Source organism: Neofelis nebulosa, chromosome 13 (assembly GCF_028018385.1).
Source record: "Neofelis nebulosa isolate mNeoNeb1 chromosome 13, mNeoNeb1.pri, whole genome shotgun sequence".
Taxonomy (NCBI): domain Eukaryota; kingdom Metazoa; phylum Chordata; class Mammalia; order Carnivora; family Felidae; genus Neofelis; species Neofelis nebulosa.
In genome coordinates, this window is record NC_080794.1 from 22945124 (window position 1) to 22964941 (window position 19818).

Sequence of the window (19818 nt, forward strand, 5' to 3'; positions counted from 1 at the left end):
TGGGGCAGGGGTGGGGGGAGGACTGGCCCAGGTCCCCCCCCCGCACAGGCTTGCCGCAGCATCAGCTCCCAGGTTCTGCGGGTCACTCCAGGCAAGCTGCCCAGGCCCCCAGGACTAGGCTCTGATAGAGCCAACGCACTGAGGACACCCACGATGCCTAGCTGTAGTAGGTGGAAGAGCACACTAATATTCAAGCAGATAAGCAGAAGTTAGGAGTCATCATAGATCATTGAAGTCTGAGCACGCCACAGCCTTGTTACATACGAAGTCGGCCATTCTCCACCATTGTTCACATTCCAGTCAAAGAGCCTCCCGTGGCGCCGTCGCCGAGGGGCTGGGGCAGGTCAGCATGTCACGGACCGACGACCAGCTGCATCTTCTTTGGCTGCATAGAGGACAGAGAGGAAGTGGCCCAGAAGTCTGCAGGGAGAGTCTCTATGACCCAGCAGCTAAGTCACAAATGTCCTTGGGTCTACACTGTTTTCTCCAAGAAGCTGCCTTCCTAAAGTTTTGTCATCCTCCAGAAATCAAGACTGATTGGAAATTAAAAAACAAAAGTGTATACTAAAGTTACCAGCCCTTTAAAATGACCTCGCTCTGCAATTTTGTTTACAGGTATTTACCCACATTCCTGACAGCCATCGGGCCCCCTGCCCAGAAGGCAGTCCCAGGGGGTAAAGGGAGACAGGGCCACCACACTTGTGCCAGGACCCTGACCGGGCACAAGTCAACAGAGTCCTGGGCTGCCTGGGCCTGCTCCACTGTCTATGTGAAATCACCTTCCTGCCATAGAAGAGACTACCTTTTCGCTTTCCAAATAGTCTTTAAGCTGCAGACTGTGCCACACGCTGGAACAGTCCCACAGCACCCTTTCCCTTGCCCTGTTCTCCTCACAAGCATGTGTTCATTCTTATGGCAACCACGACAGTCTTAAGTAGTGGTGTGGGAGTAAATCAGTCCTGGTTTTGTAGAAGGAGAATGCAACGTTTTGTGTCTTTTCAAATAAATAACTGAAACATTCCTCCAGAGCACAGGGCCCTGGATTGCAGTGAGATATCCGGCTACCCCCAAAACACAATTTACAGGCTCTATTCCCAGGCTGCAGCCAACGTGTTATGTCAAAAACATTTCTGAAGACTATCCGTGTCAAATAGCAAAAATGAAAGAAACCAAACTCCTCATCTCTGTGAAACTATTGGTTTCTCAATAGCTAATTGGTTTATTTATTATTTTATAGTTCTTTTTTCATTTTTGAAAGAGACAGAAACAGCAAGAGTGGAGCAGGGGCAGAGAGAGAGGGGGAGAGAGAATCCTAAGCAAACTCCCCACTGTCAGCACTGCGCCCAACGCGAGGCTCAAATTCACCAAGTGTGAGAACACGGCCTGTGCCGAAACCAAGACTCACATGCCTCACTGACTGAGCCACCCAGTCGCCCCAGTTTTTAGAGTTTGAGAGACAGAGAGAGAGAACAAGTGTGTATGAGGAGAAAGGGGCAGAGAGAAAGGAGGAAGACGACCCAAAGCAGGCTCCACGCAGAAAGCAGCCAACCCACACTTTTTGTTACCTCTGAACTTACAAAAATACACATTTCGGGGAGCACTGGGGTGGGAGAACCAGAAGGCACTACCACAAATATTAGTGTTTTCATTACAGAAAATATAAGGATGTGAAAGAAAACACATCAGCAACATCTAAGGACAGAATTTTCCCAGCATGGTTCCAGGAGCAAAAGGTCTACTTTCAGTATCAAATTGCATACAGCCAGGTGGCAACTATCCAAGTTAGTGTAAAACACTTTTATACACTTCAAACATAGGGACATTCAAATCAGACCACTGTTAAACAGTTTCTACAAATTTCCATTCCCAGGGAACCAAAAGCCTGAGGGTTCCTACGGAATTGTGAGCAATAACAGAAATAACGGCAATTCACCTGAACTACAACTGAGTGTGCCAGTCAGGATCATTGTTATGAGTTCTGAGAAGGAGACTACATTGAGGCAGACAGAAGGAAACCAACGGACATGTCCGGGGGCTGAAGCGGAAACGGCCTCTACGGGGAGGGGCTCTGTGGGCCCAGTGTGGACTTGAGGCACCCCACTCCAGACCTCGCAGGCTCTCAGGGCATTGAAGAGTGGCCACACGCCTTGCCTAATGTCCAGTGTATCACAGAGCCCACTGACTTCAGCCCTGGCTCAAGGCCCCGTCCCGTCGTCCCACCATCCCCAATGTCCCCCCTTGGCCCACCTCCTGCTCCACCCCGCTAGCCTGCAAACCACCTCTTCTGTTGAAAAGAGCTCACTTTTATTTATCAGTTGTCAGATCACTGGGATATGGTTTCAACCTGCCTCCTTCACCCACTTAACTCAGCTCTGGGACACGGTCAACCCACGTGTGACATGATCTGCAGTGGAAAGTCCCAGAGAGATATGCCCGCACCACTCCTCTGGGCCCCCATCCCGGGCATCACAGCGCCTCAGCTGCTTGGTAGCAAATGAAACCCACTGCTGTTACTCGTTGTCAGAATCGAGACCAGTTGAAAATAAGATGTACTGATTAGACTGCAAAGGTCAGAGTCTATTTAAGAGAAACTCAAACACTACAGGGGAAGGAAACACAGGGGCAGCCTAGTGAGTGCGCCAGAGAGGTCACCAGCATGAAGGACAGGTTCTGAATGCTGGTGACCAGGTCCTCACAGGGGCTGCAGTTACACATAATGTGATGCAGCTTCTGTGTTGCAAGTATCTCGTGGATATTTAGATGCAGACACTCCTGAAAGCCATGTGACGGAAGTGCTCCCACTGTTCCGAGTTACAGGTGAGAAAACGGAAGCACAGGAATGCTAATATGGACTTTCCCCAGAGCCCCAAACCCAACTGTGCAGGAGCCAGGCTCAGACTCAAGTGCTCTGGGGCCACACCCTCACGTGAGCCACAACATATCCTCCCTGCACAACTTCTCAAGGTACACTGGGAATCCATGCGAGACCCTTCAAGATTTCATACGTGCTCTACGTCCTCCAGGACCCACAGTTTCAGAGGAGCCTCAGGTTCAGCGTGGAGGACATAATACTGCTTGGCAGCTATAGACTATATTGAGCAAACAAACAGCTACTGCTTTCAAAACAGGTACAGCTGAAAAGTGCTCAGCAAGGTGACAAGAAACACAATGCTTATTTTTTAAAGTTTTTGGTGTTTTTCAGCTTGTCTGCCCAATTTTCTGAGTCCCAGGGCACCTTGGGAGGGTTTTCAATTCAGTGGCTCCAATTCAGTGGCTGTGGGGAAGCAGAGTGATGAAATGGGAGGTGGGGGGTGTCAACGGCCACGTGAGGTCTCCCGACACGGGGAGGGGTCTGCAGGCAGAGACACCACGGATCTAGAGGAATGAGGCCAGTAAGACCACCCACACGCTGCAAACACGCAGGGGACACCAACCTGGTCATGCAGGCTCGTCGCTGGCGTGGCTGGGGTGGACCTTTTGTTTTCTGGCGAGCAACCAGCGGGTGGATTTTGTGATGCCCTTCTTCTTGGGGGCGTTGTTCAGTGAGTCCTCGTTATTGCTAGTGTTGCTGAGGTTGCTCAAGGGGCCATCCTGAGAGGCTGTGGATCTGGGGGACGCACAGGAGAGCATCTTCCACGCGTGCTCGTCGCACGACACACCGCCCCACGTGATTAGAAGCACAATCCCCCAGCTTCTAGGGAGGGCTGCGCCCTGGGAGCTGACACTGTCTCCCTCCCAAGTATATCTGGAGTCCAAGCACCTTGGGTGGAGAACGCTCAGCACCCCTCCCTGGCCGTGACCCGGGAGCACGGAGGACATGCACACCTGAGCCACCCCAGGACGTGGTGCGAGTAACAGAGAGGCTGCTGAAGCTGCCTGGTGGGGGTGGGGGGAAGAGAGCATGGCTCCTGACAACCCCACAGGGCACAGTGCAGCCCAGGAGAGGAGCCCTAGGGAGCATGTCACCCAGGATCCACCGGGAGGAAAAGGCAGGTCTCAGGACTGCTGGTGTGTAGGATCTGAGCAAACGAGGTTGCCCTACAGCCACCAGCATCACAAGACTCTGGTCTTTCCCACCTGCCTTTTGCCCTGCTGGCCACACCCAGGGCACCCAGGCAGGTATCCCAAGAACACCGTGCACGTAAACTCAGTTCATTGGCCTTTCTTTGGAATCGCTGTTCCGACCCTTTCTCCCCCATGGAGAGATCAAAGGGTTCTCAGAGCTGAAAACCAGCCCACAGGCATATCTCCTACGATGCCTGTGCCCCTTACTTTGTGGCGTCCCTGATGTCCTCGTGGCTGGCCTTGGGCAGTGCCCCTTGCTGCAGCCTGTCCAAGCTCAGGGACCTCTGGGAAGAAGGAGGTGATGGTACACATCGTGTCCTTGCCACACTATCTTGTGACTCTTCCTCCAAAGGCAGCAACTGTGGGGTGGAGAGGAGATTGACATGAGTTCACCGTGCACCCAGACAGAGGAGCACACGACCCTGAAATGACAGCCAGCAACTCATTTGAAAAGCTATGAGCTGTGCTTTGTGCAGCGTCCAAAACGACTTCCTAGGATCGGCCTAACGCCAGGGAAAGGGTGGTTCGCGTCCGGGCAGTGGGCCCACTGAGACCCCCAGCCCATCTGCACCGAGGGGTGTACCCTCCCCAGGACCTCCAACCACCAGGAGCCCGGCCACAGAAGGTAGAGGCGGAGACCCAGACCATGTCACCATACACCACGGCCAGCTGAGAAGGAAGGTGCTTGTTTCCTGACGCCATTCAGGGCAAACCCTGGTGAGCACGGAGCCCTCCCATGCACGATTGTGCAAAGCTCTTTGTTTGGGGGAAATGGAGCGAGCTTGTGGCCTAATCCACTGTCACTTCTGGTAGCGATGCAAGGCTGGAATCTACAGGGACGTGTGTAAAATGACAAGGCACCCAACCCCCTGACCCCACACTCGGGTCTGACTTCTGCTTCTCGGGGACATTTCGGTTGAGGTTACAAACTGACGGACTCATCGGCAGCTTACAGACAGTCTGCTCGATACGGTGGAGACACAGTGTCCCTTGGCTGCCGTCACGACAAATGAACCCCTTCTGACTCCATTTTTCCTTCTGTCACAGGTTGTGGGTCTGTGGCTATGTGGCTGTGGGCCCTGGAAAGGACCGTGGGGCCACGGACCCGCCAGCGTTATGACCCTTGGCAGGTCCTGGTGGTGAGGCAGGGCCGGATCTCATGAGACACACGTGTAGGACGGGCGAGACAGGCACAGCCAACTGGGTTTGTACCAGGACCTCTGAAGCTGCATGGGGCTCGGGACACCCATGGCGGTCAGCACCAAGTGGAGCTGAGCTCAGGGAAGACACAAGCATAACCAACAATTACAGACACCTGCCTCCTCTCCTGATTTCCATGACAATCATCAGACAACGAAAGGCTACCTTAACAGGCTACAAATTATCCACAGAAAACCAAACAGGGTTAGACTTGCTTCACGCAAGTAGATTTCATACCCAGGTGGAAGCAAGGATATGGAGAAAACAAACACCGAAAGGGAACAAGACAGGGAGCCACACTAGCGACCAGGCTATGAGGTGAGCAGAGACGGAGGGTTCCGGGAGCACACCCTCCCCTGTGTCGCAGCGCAGTCCACACACAGGCCCCCGCCCAGCACTGGGTCCTGCCAGACTTGTGCCTATGGGCCATTTCAGTCTCAACCAGAACGGGAGACTCCCGCAAGGCTGGGAAGTGCAATGCCCGTGCTGGCCCTGTCCGCATGGACCTGACTCCCACTGCACATACACCTAGACTTCATCCCCCAAAACCTCCAAAGAGCCCTCCAAGTAGCCATCAGTGAGCTGGGGGAGCAGGCCGTCCTGCCTGGGTGTTCATCACACGACCCTCTGTTCCTTGAGAAAGGCTTGCCACAGAGGAAAAGGCAGCACGAGCCAGCAGAATGCAGGGCGTGCACTGTGCCCCGTCGCCGATGTGAGCTCCTGATCTCTGAGGACCGTGCACCGATGGGCAGTGTGTGGGCACCCCAAGGGCCATGATTTTTTCGCTGTCCTCACTTACCAGGAGGGCAAGGCAGGAGAAAAAGACGGTGATTAATACACCCCGGTCACAAAACAACCAGTGACCGAACTGGCACTTGAACGCGAGAATTCAACTGAACGGACACACCATCTCTGCAGTGGAGGGGCTCCCCCAGCTGCCGCCCAGCTCTGTATCAGAGGCACGGCCCTGTCAGCACATGGCTGGGAAGGTCTGGGATGGGGGTACGATCCAGGAAGCAAGGCATCCCAGTTATGACGCGGACTCTCTGGTCGAGGGTTCCGACCCGAGGCACGGCGCTTCCCCTGAGAATGGGCACACCCACATCATTGTCCCCTGGACACAGGAGGTGTCCTGTCCCAGTGAGGGGCACTGTAAATGGGAGAAGGGCGCCCGAGCAAAGGTGGGGTATTTGGCAGAGTGGTTTCTTGGCCAGTGTTTGCCCTGCAAAGTGTCCTCATGCACAGGACCCCGGCTCTCGGGCTCTGGTTGCACATCTGGAAATGGGCTAACCACACAAGCTGTGGCTCGCGGGGATGTCTGTGAGGGCCAGGTAACAGGATCCTAAACCACTGCACACACCAGGTGGCGAACCCGAAGAGCTCATTGAATGCTACTGGCTACGGCTGTCAAAAGCGGTTATCCCGAAATCGAAAGTCTATGGCTCTGCTTCAGTAATTTCTCTTCCTAGAAACTTCTATGTCTCATGGAACTAAGTACGCAGCGCAGCGAGCAAGACACAAACGAGAGACAACGGCGAGCTCTGGTGGCCGTCGCAGGTACCGTGGAAACCGGCCGCCACGCTCGAGTCCCCAGTGGCTCCTGTACTTCCCCGCACACGCCAGCCGCTCGTCCTTACCCAGCTGTGGTGCTCACTGTGAAGAGACGGGCACTCTCCCCCACACCACAGACAAACACGGCTAGGTTGCACTACGAAACCCTTTCGCTTCCTCCGATGCTTCCTTACATCACTAGGCTGACAGAGGCATGCAAAGAAAGGAAGAGAAATCAGATTTACTGCACACTAGGAAGTTAAAATTTCCAAGACAAAACGAGCAAACATCTTTTAAAGAGAACAACAGGATGGATATAATTGAGAGAAGATTTAGAAACAACCACGACTGGAAGCAGAACTTTGTGCCACCACACATGTAAACGTGTGTTTACCAGAGACGCTACCAATTATCACTCAGGGACGTAAAACTCCATTACAACATACACAACTCATTAAAACATGGCATCCTGCCGAACAAAGACATCTAACAGGTGCCTATTCTAAACTTTCCTGTAACTGTTCTCCTTGTTGAAAACCAAGTTACACCTTTACAGTATCACCCTAGGGGATGCCGAAGTTCCCGCAACACCTTGTATAACTCCAAACAAACCCACTCTGTTAATGCCCTGCTGGACGTGAATGTGAAATCCTGACCTAGAATTTGAGTGACAACCTCTCACAAATCACTGTGCTGGTTACAGGAGGGTGCCCTGGGCAGGTACGTGATAAAAACGGGCTTAGGGGCAGGTGACAGCTTCACTTGTAGGAGTCCTGAGTTTCAGTGTAGAAGGCAGTACTTGTGCTCAGTAAGCCCATGAGATTTGGAGTCCTGAACACGAGCGTCGGCTCCGCAAAGCGTGCTGTCTGTATCGAGCTTCCGTTCAGCTATGCTCAGTGCCTTATGTCTTTTGAAGAAACACTTCGTTTACAAATTATTACCTAGATCAAACCCGTATCCACCTGTACTATACAGTGATACGCTAACGACAATTTATCACTATTGGGGCAAAACCCCACTATCTACTGACAAATGAAGATGCAGGAGAAACAACACGAGCCAGCCACGACTGACCACAGACGCTCCAGGGCAAAACAGCAAACTGACAAAACACAAACCACAGAACTTTTACCCTGTGTCTCCTTCCAGCTAGCACTGCGTCTCTGCTCCCAACCAGAGTTCAAGTCCTCCAGAAAGCTGCCCCTACTGTGTCTACACAGACTCTGGAACTCTGGCGAGTGGGCTTTAGCGCAAGGGCTCCTGGACCAGACCACCGTGCTCCTCGGCCTCCACCTTGCCTGGCCCCACCCAGCACGACCAGGCCACCGCTCTCCCTTTCCCTGAGCACCTGGCTCACTGAGCTCCTTCCACCTTGTCGTGACCGCTTGGTCTCTGCCAGTTCTGTGTCTCTCTCTCCACTGCCACACTGGGCAGTGCCCAGAGAGCCACCCTTGGACTCTGGGGCTATCCACAGGTGCCCACCTAGGGACTTGTCAATCATCTGTCAAACAGAAATAGATTACTAACACACATATCGCCTTGACTTCCCTTTCGCTGCTGGTCTCTTCTCACTACACTGTGCACACATAGGGGTGCAGGCCTATCCTCTGACTTTTTATCTATTTATTGCTTTCTTTGTTTTATTTCAAGTGGGGGACGAGCAGAGAGAGGGAGAGAGAGAGAATCCCAAGCAGGCTCTAGGCGCGGTCAGCACAGAGCCCCATGCGGGACTGCGGGGCTCCGGGGCTCGATCTCACAAACCCAGAGATCGTGACATGAGCAGAAATCAGCAGTCGGACGCTTGACCGACTGAGCCACCCGGCGCCCCTCATCTGGGTTTTTCAGTCATGCTGCACCCTAGCTCTGGGACGATGTCTGCACCAAACTTGTTCCATGACTACAGGTGCTCAAAACTTACACAAATATATAAAAATATACGCAGCCGAAGAGACAAAGGACAAAAGTACTTAGACTCCAAAGGTGAATTCTTTGTTGTTTAAGGATGAATACACGTGTTCATTTAACCTTCATTAGCGTTTCAAACCCTTACTAATTTGCATTGTGCTGTACTTAACACTAGGTCCTATCTTAATCCACATTGCTACTTGATACAAAGAAAGAACAAAAGCTCTCAAAAGTAAATTCTAAGGCAGCAAAAGAAGAATGGGGGAAGCGGCAAGGAGAAAGCAGCCTATCAGTCCTTTAGTTCCAGAAGAGCCTCACAGACAGGAAAAGGCAGGTGACATTGGAGCTGGCAGGTGGGTCCCACGAGAGCCCCCAGAGGATGGAGATCCTTGCCTTGGAAGGCTCATGTCGCAGACGGGCCACACGGCCTTTCCGGCGGCGCTGCAACACCGCACTGCTGCTGCTGCTGCTGCTGGCATCCGTGGGGCTGTCCGCCAGACGGAACCTGGAAGCTGGGATGCTGCCGACATGCGTCCGCCTGAAATACGGAGGGAAACAATCAACAAACACGCACACACACACCGAGGTTGTTATCTAAAGAAAAGGGGACTTTGTCAGCCAGGCCAAAACCCGTCAATTAGGAAAATGAGGTCACAGAAAAAGGTCTCCAAGGAAGGCATCCTTGCCCCTGGCTCCAGTGCAAGCCCGCTAGCCGGGTCCTGTGGAGACAGGGTCTCCCGGGCCCAGCAGGTGCAACGCATCCCCGCGGCCCAGACGTCCCCGAGGTGGAGCAGCGCCTGCCCCCAGTCAAGCTGTCATCCAGCGTGTCTGCACCACCTCCTGCCCAACTGACCGGGAAGCACTCCTATACGTCCCTCTGGCCTTCACCTGCCATCGGCCCACGTGTGCCAAGGCCCTCGCTGTGATGCCAGGTGACCCCAGGTTTTCCTCCACCAGCCACTATCGGCCCCAGGGGCATCCGCGGCAGGATCATTGGGAACCACAGCTCGCAGCTCCCGTACACAGGAGGCAAAAGCGTCTCTGGCCTCTGTGCAGTTAGACTAACAGACAAATGTCCCCCTTGGCCACAGAAGTCTCCAGAAAAGTTCCATGGAGCCCCCAGCCCCTAGGGTGGAGTCACTTAATTGGGCTGTCAGCTGCTCCCCTCAGCAAAGGCTCTGGGCACGAAGCGGTCAGCAGCTGTGAAGGAGCACCCGCCAGCCCACGTGCCCGGCCTCAGCCACGGGCTCACCCTCCACACTTGAACCCTGCACGGGAGTCCAGTGGCTCCTTGATCTCTGGAAAAGAAGAGAAGCTGACTTTCGTTTCACAAATCCCAGTGCGGCCTGAGTGGGCCTGCCTTTGGAGCAGGAGCCTGCACCTAAGGGGGCCCAGTCAGCTACTCGAGGCACTGTCACACCAGAATGACTCTCACCTGGTACCTATTTCCTACAAAGAAGCAAGCAAACCTTTTAATACCTTGCTGACAATTACTGTCTGCAGGACGCAGCTCACAAGCCGGCTGACCCGCTCCCTCACAGGCGACTCACCAATGTCCCAACAGACTTAAAGCGATTACATGTCATTCTCCAGTCTTTTCAAAAAGCTAAGAAACTGGGAGCACTGTGCTAACCCCACCAATGTGAAGGTGACCTTCACAACCATGGCCACGTGTCCACTCCCATGGTGACCCCACTGGTGTTACCGAAGGGACCACAGCTTCCGGGGACGCTGGGTCCGAACCTGGCACGCTGGACCCCTCCTAGCCCCACACCATCACTGCCACACTCGGTGGAGGGAGGCCGCAAATAAACCCACCCAAACACGAACAGAACTTTCCCTAACTTCCACGCCTCCTCCCATGGCTGTGAGCTCTGTCATGCCTCCCGGTCTCCTGAGATTCCAAACCTAACCTCTGCAATGAGGTTTCACTTCTCCCTCTTGCCAACTACGAAGCTACCGGCTCCCTGAGCTACATCCAGTCACTCTGCCCATTCGGCCAAAGGATTCCTCTGGAAGATACACAGCAGGTGCTAACATATGTGTTTGTGAGGTGGTTCATGTTAGGCACGGTGAAGGGCAGTGTCCCCCCCAGCCCCGCCCCATCATCAGTTAGGTGGTACCTGGAAAATGGATCGCATCAGACTACAACACGCTCAGGGTTATTGTGTGTAACTCTGATCCGGTTCGGGTCATAACATAGCACACCCACGGTTCTACATTGGAACCATGAGCTGGTTCAGGTCATACTGGTGACAGAGGGAAGCCGCCCCCAGCCGCATCTCAAACACATCTGTGACCCGGGAAATGTCATACCCGTGGTGAAGCGAAGAGCCTCTCAGTCTTGCCCGCTTTAATTCAGCCCTCAGTGCTTCCATGCTCTGTAGAAGCCGATCCTGCAAAGCAGCAAATGACAACGACACTCACTGCAAGCAAGGTTAACGATTCTTTGCCTCAAGAGTCCGTTCAACACGGAGCACAAACTGGTAGTGGCCAGAGGAGAGGAGAGTAGGGGCGGTGGGCAAAAGAGGTGATGCTGATTAGGAGGCATAAGCATCCAGATATCAAATAAGGCCGTCTCGGGGATGAAAAGCACCGTACAGGGAATACGGTCCGTGATACCCTAAGGACTCTGTATGGTGACACACGGTGACCACAGTGATGGTGGTGAGCACAGAGTTACGCGTGCAATTGGTGAAACGGTATGCTGTCTACTTGAAACTGATACAACACTGTAGGTTCATTACACGATGGGGAAATTTAGCAGTTACAAACCCCAAGACCATTGTCTCTAAGAGTCCTCCAGTAAACACCCGGATCACCAAGTGAACGTCCTAAACCCTACTGAACAGTTAGGTCTCAGGCCTAGCAAGGTTACAGAGGAGAAACACCGAGCCACTAACACTTCTTCCTAATTATGTAGAGAGGAGCAGGACTTTCTGGGCGGTGGGGGAATAGCCCTTCTGTGCAATAGGCACGTGCTCCTTCGTGGACCCTCCGCAGCCCAGCCTCACGTCTGCACACGCAGCACCAGGGAGCAAAACCGAAGAGGACCTTCGGTCACACAACAACGCCCTAGGCAGTGCCGTCCCAGGCAGCAGACACCGCCGCACGTGGCTAACTGAGCGCCCAAAATGGGGCTGGTCCCGACCACAGGGGATGGAACTGTGAGACGCCCCGTCGGTTGCAAGGACTGAATGTGGAAAAACATTGTAGAGTAGCTCCTTCATGTCTATACTATTTACATGATACAGTAACACGTTGCCTGCATCGGGCTACATGAAAACTAACATCACCCGTCTGTTTGACCATTTCGAATGCAGCCGCGAGAATCCTTGGGATGACACCCGTGTCACCTGTTACCTTCCTGCTGGGCAACGCTGCACTCAACGAAAGGTTTGCGTGAACATTTTAGCTTTCGAGCGGACCCCCGAAGGGACTCAGAAATCTGAACCCCATAGGCTGCACAGCTCCAACTCCGCCACATGCGTGCCATTCAGACTTGCGAGCGTGGGGCCCCTCGAAAGCACAGTGGTGGCTCGCCTTGGAGGAAGTGTCAGCCCCAGAGGTCACCTGCTCCTTTCCAGTCTCAAGGGATCACTGAATGATTGAGAGATGGAAATACCTTCTCACGTTGCGTTTCTTGTAACTGTTTTTTCAGATTGCCCACTTCTCCTAACGGAGACTTCTGAGAAAGGTACAGTCCTTTAGTGTTGATTCTTTCAAACGTTCCACATGCTAGAGCACACCTACGTTTCTCTTTACAATAACGCAGCACCACAGAAAAGGCATGGAGTGGATGGCCATACCAACGAACAGGGTCACATGACCACAGAGTGAAATGCTGTCTGTGAAACTGCAGTAACAGCCTTTACTCATACTTTGTCCATGTATAATTTCTTCACGGATCACTGTCTGACTGTAAGTATGACAAGTTCCTAAGTTTACTTGCAGCAGGTACACTGGTTCGTACTAGCTTTTAGGGTCTGTGATGCCTCAGTCACTTGGGAAACCTGACCTAAGTTTCGTACATAGAATTCCAATCTCACATACAACTATTCTACCTAAAGGCTGGCCCCAGTGATCAAGGTAGAACCTCACGTGGGGTATAATAACGCACCTCATAATGGGTTTTACCCAAAACAAGTGTGTCGTGTAATTAGCATTGCTCACTGGTGTCTCCAAGTGCCCATCTTAGGGAAGATTCTGGGCTCATCTACAGGGACACAGGTGTCACCAGAACCGGTAGTATCAGGTCCGCACCCAACTGTCACCACCAGAGCTTCTCTCACAGAGATCCTATGATACTGCTTCCCTCCCGTTACACCTCAAGTGTATCCGTTATGATGGTGTAAGAGTCCAGGCTTAGACTCTTTCCAACCCAGATGAAAAGAGGGAAGGCAGGAGATGGAACAGGAGAAACTCTGTTTTCAGCTGCTTAAATGCTTGACAGAACTGCGCACTCCTACCGGTCCGTCTGGACAAAAGAGGTACAAATTAGCTCCCCAGACAAGAACCAGGCTGAAGGTTCCAGCACAGGGGTGGCCAACGAGGGCCTGCTGACCACATCCAGCCACTGCCGGGTCCTATCAACAAAGGGTTATCGACACACGGCCCCTCCCCTTAGTTATATACTGCCTATGGCTGTTTCTGGGCCCATCTTTGATTAGCATGAAGCTAGCTTACTCCTTACCTCTCAGTTAGTAAAAGCCTAACATACTCTCAGGCCCTCCCCAGACCATACTCCTCTTCTAGACAGTAAGACTCACCTTCCCGCACACATACGTCGGGCAGGGACAGGACACTGGGAACTTAACACAGACAGTGGGTAACAGCCTGCAGTTTTCCGCGTGAAAGAATCATTTCTACTTTCTACAGTGGCTGTTAGCCTCTCTTCCACGCTGCTCCTCAGGATCACAACGTGAGCGTCTCCTCTGTGAGGACGGGGAGGCACTCAGCCGCTGTCTCTCATGTCCTACCTTATCTTCCACAGCAGCCATTCTCTCCTTAAGATGACGCTGAAGACGCTCATCTGATTCGGAAAGGAGCTGGTCAATAGTGCCCGACAGACATTTATTAGTCTCTTCATTCACTTTTTCTCTCTGCCTTACCTGAAAGAGAAGACGCAGGCTTGAAGCAAAAGTGCGAACATTGGCTCAGACGTGCGAATGACCAGCGGTGCGACCCACACGCACGCCATCCTCGGCTGCCCCTTCCCACGGCACTCTTGGGCGTGCTTGTGCCTCACTGCCAGCACCGACCTCCCGGGACACAGAAACGCAGGAACCTGCTTCCCGGGGCCATCACTTAGCAGGTGCCTTTGTTTCTGGGAAACAAAACACGCATGGGCCTTCACGAATGTCCTCATTATTAGCTCTCAGATGGGCTCAGGAGGCAGATGTACATGCAGGAAAGAGCATATTCTTAAGGGGATCAGCTTATCTACACACGGGAGGAGGAATATTCCGGGGCGGAAACAGAAGCTCGGATCTGGCCTCAGGGGGAAAGAAATGAATCCATTGACAAAACCGAAAGATAAAACAAAATCCACTTTGGGAAAGATTCAGTGGTGAGAAAGACTTTCACCTGTTTTTCGTGAAGTTCCCACATCTCCTGAACGTTTTGTAATGGAACTTGTATTAGAAATTCATAACAAATTACCTCAAGTAATTTCTGAACGTAACCGCAAAGTTCACGGGTCTGTGTTATATACAACTCTCATCAATCGTCTGGTTTAAAAACTTGTTTCTGCCGCATCTCCTGAATTAACCCAAAACAGAAGCGCCGAGGACAGGCCGGCAGGATTCAGGGGCTCCTGCCGGGCGGAGGGCCGTGGGGTACGGACTACACATGTGCCCTGCAGTCGGGGGGCCCAGGGAGGAGGAAGAGCCCACAGGACACACCCGCAGGCTAGGCAATGGACAGTCCCTCCATGCTCGGGCTTCCTCATCTCTAAGCCACACCTGCTGGCACCTCTTTCCTTGGGAGCAGGCAACAGAAAGCACGACCACCACACCTAACACGCAGCAACGGCCATCACTTGGCCACCCCACAAGAAGGGATCAGCACCCAAGTATTTTTCAAGCAAAATAGCTTAAAAATTTCCTTGGAATTGTCTCAGTTATACTAGATTCCTTATCTCAACACCTGTCCTTCCAAACTACCATACAGTGCTAAAGGCAATGAAGTGCTTCTCTAAGTAGGTGAGGTCGAATTCTTGGCCCAAGAGGCTAGTGTCTGGTTGTGCTCGCTTGTGTGCATGTGTCATGGCAGGCTGGGGTCGGCCAACACGAGCCGTCACGCTGGCATCAGAAGCTTCACTCCGCGGAAACTCATGTTTTAGTCTCTGACCCTGAAGGCCAAGCACACGAGTTTCTGGTGTAAGTTACGGGAGAGTGCTTTGAGTTTTCTGGTGAAAACAAAACCTGATGGCCTTGGATGGACGTCCCAAGTTGGGGAGGCTGCTGCCTGGTCTGTCTCCTGGGTGTTTCACGTTGACGTCCGACCAGCTACCCAAGGAAAAGTCTCAGGGGATTCAAGGGACAGGGGCCTCCCTTTCGTCAAGTCACGATTATGCTATTCCTCTTCTTAGGAACATCTACCCTGACCTGTGCCTTTACATCTCAACTAGAAATTCAGGATGTGGGGACCAAGGTCAGGCCCATGACCTGATTTCAGGACCTCAGTGTCATGTCCTAAGGAAGGAGGCCCCTCCTCTAGGCTGCCCTACCCCAGGCCAGTACCTCCGCTTTGGCCAAGGGACACCCACGAGGTCCCGCGTCAACCGTGAGTAGCTGCTAATGAGCTGCTGGGCACAGTAGGCTGTGTGGGTGCCTCCACCCCTAAGCGGCACTGCCTCCGGGGCCCCAGCGTCCAGAGAACATTGTCCACATGCTAGGAGTGTTAACTAGCATCCAACTCGCACAAGAGTCCACTGTACCCCTGATGGGATCGAGAAGGGGCCTGGCGTCCACAAGGGGAAAAGTAGGAAACAAGGGACCACTCCATACCCCCACACCCCAAGCCTGTGCCTCATCCTCAACCACTGCCAGGTGCGCGGCTGCTCCGCTCGGACACGTACCCGCTGCAGTTCTTGTTTCTTTTCCTCCAGCTGGGCCTCCATCTGGCGCAGCCTTTCCTCGATGTTGCCACGCCTCTGCTCGGCCTGTGGGCGACAGCGGGGTCAGAAGAGCTGGCGGCCCCACACCACACGCTGTGCCTACGCACGACATGCTGTGAGCGGCCTTCCGCCTGCTCACAGTCCCTACCGGCCTCATGCGTGCCAGTTGGAAGCAGTGGGCTTCCATGCTGGTGACCGGGGGTAGGCAACGGTCTCGTCCCCACCCCGGTTCCCGGATCCTTGGACAGTGCCTCGTCCCCCGGGAGACACCCCTGGCCACTCAGCACGGACAGGAAGAAGCAGCAAGTGGAAAGAGCAAACAGGCGTGCTGCCTTCCTAAGCTGGGAAGTCACTTCCAACAATTTAGCTTCCTCAGCAGCAGAGTGTCCAAAGACAAACGGTCGGGCTACACGGCTGACCAGGGACAGGAGAGAGGACAGGCGAGAAAACAAACGGAGACTTGACATGCAGATCACAAAGGAGGAGAGACTCTGTTGGAGCCTGGGCCTGTGGGTGCCCAATACCGCCTGCCTGAATTGATGGCAGCCTTGAGGGTCAGCATCCCGTGACGACCCCACCCCCTTCCCACTGGGACCCTCACTGCACTGGAACCGGTGACACAGAAGCACCGACAGGCTCCCTGCTACAGGTTCCCTCAGCCCAGGTTCCGGAAGGACGGACTGGCTGCCCAGTCATGTGCTCCCTCGTCCTGTGCGCATCACTCGATCCCAGCACCGACCACATCATGTTTGGAAACTACCTCTTCAACTCTTCAACTGCTGCCTTCCTCCGTGGGTGGTGAACACTGTGAGAGCTGGGAGGGCAGGGACTGTGTCTGGCACGTTCCTCGACTCTATTTGTTGAACCTCCGAGTGAATTCCTTAAAGATTTATTTCCTACAGGGGTGTCTGGGTGGCTCAGTCAGTCGGGTTCTGACTCTTGGCTTCAGTTCAGGTCATGAAGTCAAGGTTTGGGAGTTCGAGCCCTGTGTCAGGCTCTGTGCTGATAGCATGGAGCCTACTTGGCATTCTATCTCCTTCTTTCTGCCCCTCCCCTGCTCATGTATGCGCCCAAGCTCGCTCTCTCTTTCTCAAAATAAATGAACATTTAAGGATTTTTTAAATAAAAAACAATTGTGTTTAAAAGAGGATAGGATTCTCTCATTTCTCGGAAAAATTCTATTATTTTATTTTATTTTTTTTTGGTAAGTTCTACACCCAACAGGGAGCTCAAATTCATAACCCTGAGATCAAGAGTCCCAAGCTCCACTGACTCAGCCAGTCAGGTGCCCTTGTCCTTCTCTTATCCAAGGCTACTATCTTGAGCTTTGAGTCTCTGACTTAACTCTGAAAAGCAGTGAGTCTTAGATGCAGCTGCCGGCAAACAGCACACATCGGACAAAACCGGAGGGACCAAAACTGGAAATGATGACTGCTGTTTGAAAAGCATTCCAATCTCAGACATAGTAACACTGAAAACAGATCTCAGCTGGTTCGCGGAATTTGGCACGCCGACGTTACCGGTGAGAAATGAGATACAAGAACGGACCGCCATGAAAATGACATTCCCACCATGGGACCCAGAAGGAAAGGCGGGCCCCACCTTGCAGAGGGTGGCCACCCTCTGGGCCGGCTCGGCTTCCTCCTCGGGCAGCATCTTGGCCTTCCTCGGGGTCTGCTGCAGCTTCCGCTCCGCCACCTCCAGGCGCTCTTGCAACTGGCGGTTTTGATCTCCAATCTAGGAAATGAAGGCAAAGCATCAAAGTGTAGCAAGTCTTCTCTTCGTTTCCATTTTTAATAAAGTGAAACAAAAGCTAAATGCAGAGATCTACTGTTCGTTCTGACTGAAGCCAACAGTTTGGGAGGTGCTTCAGAGTAAACCTTTCCTTTCTGCAAGGAGTCACCCACTGCCTTGGTCCTCGTTTCACTACGCAAAACATGTCTTGCCAAACTCTTTGCTCTTCTTCAGTATCTTCAAAGAAGTCTTTCAAAAGACAAAGTTCCCACACATTAAAGAAAACCCATCTTCTGGAGGAGCTTGCTCGTTCTTCCTGACAAGTTAAGGAGAGAAGGATTCGGTCCTAAGCCTTCGTGAACATATTTATACTGTGGTCTGAGGGCTCGCTCCATAGGGCATTCAGAGGTGGGCACATCAGCCAGCACAGAGCTTCTGAGAGCATGCCTGATGCCAGTTAAGTTCTTTTTGGAAGTGTACCATTATTCAACAAAAGCACTCTCCCTCTTGACCAAAAACGTGGAAAACTTCAACGTGGAAAACTTAGACACGAGAGTTTTTGTTAAAGGACTTTTAGGGAAGCCGAGGTGGCTCAGTCGGTTAAGCGGCCAGTTCGGCTCAGGTCATGATCTCATAGCTCATGGGGTCAACCCCGCCTCGTGCTCTGTGCTGACAGCTCAGAGCCTGGAGCCTGCTTGGGATTCTGTGTCTCCCTCTCTCCCTCTCTGGCCCTCCACTGCTCATCCTCTTTCTGTCTCTCTCTCTCTCTCTCTCTCTCTCTCACTCTGGCTCCCTCTCTCAAAAATAAATAAGCATTAAAAATATATAAAGTCATTTTAAAAATCATGTATAAGGTGAGGTTTTTGCCAGGTTAACATTTGTTCCCACAGACTCCTTCCATCTTCTGTGTGCATATAGCTTTCTGTGTATATACAGACTGTGTATCATGCTTTAAAACCCTCAAAAATAAATCACATGCTGTACACATAGTATTTCGAGATCTGCCTTTTACACTCATGATTTGGAACATCTTACGTGCTCTCAAACAGCATTCCTCAATGTCATTTTCATGGCTTCCTAGTCTTTCACTTTGATTATCATTTTGGGTCGACTGACACATTTGACAAACACACCAGGCAAACTCACTATGTTTCCAAGAAGCTGGATGCGGTTTTCCTGTTCAATGCCGGATGACCTGAGACAACCAAGGAAGAGCCGTGCGGCTTCCCAAAACACAGGGTCTCACATCCTCACTCCAGACTGTGCTTCTGCACCTGCCATTCCACCCCACCCCCCGATCTCAGGTACTAACCAAAATGGCCAGCTGCCTACACATTCCCGGCCACTCCCTGTTCCTTTGGAAACAGTGCTAACAGGCAACAGAGTAATGTGCATGTAAGACAAGACAAAGAAGGAATCAAGGAGGGTAGCCCCATAACATGCTTCCATAAAATTCGAAAGAATTAAACCCTGGACGTTGAAGTAACCCCACTGGTCAACACAAGATTCTAAGATCCTAAAACCCTGACATTGACAGTTGGTCCTTAACCTGACTTGTAATTAATAAAAGTGGAACGTAGTACAACGAAACCAACGACCTGTCGATGCAGAGAGTCCTTCTTTGTGATCTCGTTTTCAAGTTTATCCTTGAGGTCCGGCAGAGAGGTGGCTTCCTGCTGTGCCCTGAGGCAACGCTTCTCAAGGGTAGTGATCCTCTCTTGCATGTCTTCCTTCTGGGCCATGGTCTACAGCAGGTATTTCAGAGGGAAAACAGGGAAGGAATTAGCTTACGACACATTAACACACTCCAGACACAAAAACCGGGCGAAATCCTCATTTCCCAAACAAACAGAAAAGTAGCATCCTCGGGGCACCTGGGTGGCTCAGCCGGTGACGCTTTGTGAGTTGGCTCCCCGCGTCAGGCTCTGTGCCGACAGTGCGGAGGCTGCTCGGGATTCTGGCCAGGTACCCAGGCTTATTCTTTCCCATGTGTTCAAAGACAAACGGATAATAAAATCTCCCGGAAGTCACAACCTCGGTTGCCTCCGGACACCGTTGAGCTTTCCACAGAACAGCGACTTGCCTCTGGAGGCACACACCATGAGACACCATCCTTTCTCCGGGGAAAAGGTGGGGGAAATCTCATCCAATTCCCACAAAGATGGAGCAGCAGTGTTAACAAAAGGAAGCCAAACTCCACCTTGCATATAACTAGAAGTCATCTTCTATAGCCTAACCCTGTA

At 52.4% G+C, this 19818-nt stretch overlaps 2 long non-coding RNA genes across 2 annotated transcripts; both read right to left on the minus strand.

Moving 5' to 3' along the window:
* Positions 1–15228: 15228 nt before the first annotated feature.
* Positions 15229–17501, minus strand: LOC131492670 (uncharacterized). The gene is made up of 3 exons (XR_009252230.1): positions 17444–17501; positions 15803–15886; positions 15229–15343 (listed from the first exon to the last, which is right to left on the minus strand). It is a non-coding gene; the product is annotated as an uncharacterized LOC131492670 (long non-coding RNA).
* A 1222-nt stretch (positions 17502–18723) lies between these two features.
* Positions 18724–19226, minus strand: LOC131492671 (uncharacterized). Its single transcript, XR_009252231.1, has 3 exons — positions 19174–19226; positions 18888–18944; positions 18724–18770 (listed from the first exon to the last, which is right to left on the minus strand). It is a non-coding gene; the product is annotated as an uncharacterized LOC131492671 (long non-coding RNA).
* Between the last annotated feature and the right edge of the window lie 592 nt (positions 19227–19818).